This window comes from Anopheles aquasalis, chromosome 3 (assembly GCF_943734665.1).
Source record: "Anopheles aquasalis chromosome 3, idAnoAquaMG_Q_19, whole genome shotgun sequence".
Classification (NCBI taxonomy): Eukaryota; Metazoa; Arthropoda; class Insecta; order Diptera; family Culicidae; genus Anopheles; species Anopheles aquasalis.
Genome location: NC_064878.1, coordinates 25,634,096 through 25,636,595, shown reverse-complemented (window position 1 = coordinate 25,636,595; position 2,500 = coordinate 25,634,096). Strand labels below are relative to the sequence as shown.

The window sequence follows — 2,500 nt, the reverse complement described above, 5'->3', positions numbered from 1 at the left end:
CTGACGATCGAATCGCCCCCCCGGGAATCGAATCGAGTGTAAGTATGGCCGTGTGTTTCAGAGCGAGAGAGAGAGAGGGAGAGAAAGAAAGAAGAGGAGAGGAAGAAAAGAAATTGTCAATTAAGTCAATCGGTGGTGCCATCATCGAGGCCGGCCTGGGGACATCAAAGACATGGATTCCAACAGCATACAGGACAGACAGACCAGCACACACGATCACGCGTTAATTAACTACTTGGGTTGGAACTAAAATGAGCTGTCGCATCGTTCAATGGAGACACGTTAGAAATGTGACAAATGTGGGGAAGATTCCGTTCCAAGGAACGCCCAACGCGTTACTGGTGTCTGGTGAGGTGAACATGAATGTTGTACATACTGTGCGAGAGGAAAATTTATCCGACAAAATATTAAAGAAATGAATTAAGTTTCAATTTATTCTACTCAGACAGTTGATGGTTATGCTTTTCTGACGGTGTTTTTAAAAGAAAAAAACCAGACACTTGTTATACTTTTAGCCAAAGGTACGAACAGCAACATTTCTAATGAGCATGATTAGGTTGAGATGAGAATGATGAGCATTCATAGAAAACAATCGTAACAAACTGCATTTTTGAAATGGTGAGAAACTAAGAAGATAAATTTTGCTAACAAAAAATGACTAAAAATTAAATTAAATAACTAAGAATTGACTAAGAAAAAGGATCACTCGGGAAGGAAGTTTAATCTGTGGACGCATGATGCGATGTGAAACTATAAGTCGAGGATGTAAAACAAGATCGGTGAATGTCATTCCTTCTGAGATGCTTAATTTTTACAATAAGCAGTTTTGTGCATGATATAAGTTTTATGCTAAAAGTGTTTAATCAACGAAAAAAGATAATTCTTTACGTCGATAGCGATACGCGTCTAAAACCTTCTCTATTTTCTATAAAACCCTAGTGACAGAAATAAAAAAATTGACTAAGAAAAAAGGAAAACAAAAATGGCATCAGAATACCGTATCCTGTGCTGGCGGATATTGTTTTGTGTTTTGAAAATGGTGTGTACTGATATCAAGTAGATGAAGTGGAAAGAATTCTGTCTTTTTAGATAGTTACCTATCTCTATTGATAACTCTAATAACTATCCACAGCACGGAAGTGTATATTTCAGCTTAGGAAAAACAGAACTCGAAAACAATAAACAGTTCAACAAAAGTCTAACCACATTTATGTAACCGAACAGAGACTCGCAACAGTATATTTCAAGAACTCATTACGTTTGATAATGTGTTCCCTTTTTTTATTTTACTCTTAAGTCTCTATGCCCGCTCCTAACGCTTAACGCTTTAACGGGTCATAGTAAATCACGAATGACATCTTCTGCAGCAGTCGCTTTCCATCGTTGATCGATCGCCATAAAACTCAACCAACATCACGCTCCTTGAGATCGTTACAATCGAGCGTGTTGCAAAGACCTGGGGCAAGATGGGAAACCCCTAGATATGCAAGCAATGGTCCGTACAGCAATGGTCTAACGTTGAGCCAGCCCTTTTGGAAAAGCATCTCAATCATCATTCCGACAAACCCAAAGCCCACAGGCCAAGACGAGGCTCACGTTCTTGTGTCTCGCTTTTCCGATCATCGGCATCAATTGGCTAGATGCGTGAGCAAGTAACGCTGGGCTGGACCAAACAAAAACCCCAGAGGCCCAACCGCAGCCACACCGACCGATGGTGGCCACCAATCGAGCACCAGAACCGTGGAATCAATTTCCGAAATTTGATATTTTTAATGCTTCCACGAAGGTAACGCGAAGGTCTGGGCCGTGTAAGAATGAAGCCCCACCGAAAGCCTGTCCCATTCTTGGGCTGCTATCCATCATCAACATCATCATTATCGTCATCATCATCATCAGTTACAGACGCGCTCTTACGGTGGTAACCCTCACGTAAAGTGTGCGTAAAGTTGAAGTCGATTTGCTTCTTGCCGTTTCCTTATTTGGTCGTTTTTCCTTCTTTTTTTTCATTAAAATTACCTAACGCTTTTACGATCGTGGTCGCGACTCCGTGCTCATCGGTGCTCATCACTGGGGGTTGCCTGTACGTGACCAGCGCCAGTGCCAGTGTGGTGACTAGGGCCCAAGCCAACCGCAAACAACCACGGAGCCAATTACATTATTGGTTTCCTCACCGCCAACGAACGCTTTATCATGCCGTTGGAGGATTCGATTACATGCTCACCCTCTCCCCCCAGGGGGGGGATGCTAGTGGAGGTTCCGAATTATGTGGAGAGTTTGAAATTAATTACTTGCGATCGGAATTCGCGCATAAATGATGCGATATAGGGGAAGCCCTGGGATGCAATGCCAGCCACAACAATTCCTCTAAATTAGCCCAGAAACTCAGTACAGTTTGTTAGCGCTATTGAATTCCGAAAAGCAAATGAAACCCCTGTTTGGATAAACAGTGTGACGGCGACGGTCGAGGGTAATAAATCAATTCCAGAACAGAAGGTGATGC

General features: G+C 42.4%; 1 protein-coding gene across 1 annotated transcript in view; it reads right to left on the bottom strand.

Annotated features, from left to right (window-relative positions):
- The window catches only part of LOC126577158 (uncharacterized), a 79,623-nt gene that overhangs the window by 66,114 nt on the left and 11,009 nt on the right, over positions 1-2,500 (bottom strand). The gene's annotated exons all lie outside the window — the stretch shown is intronic.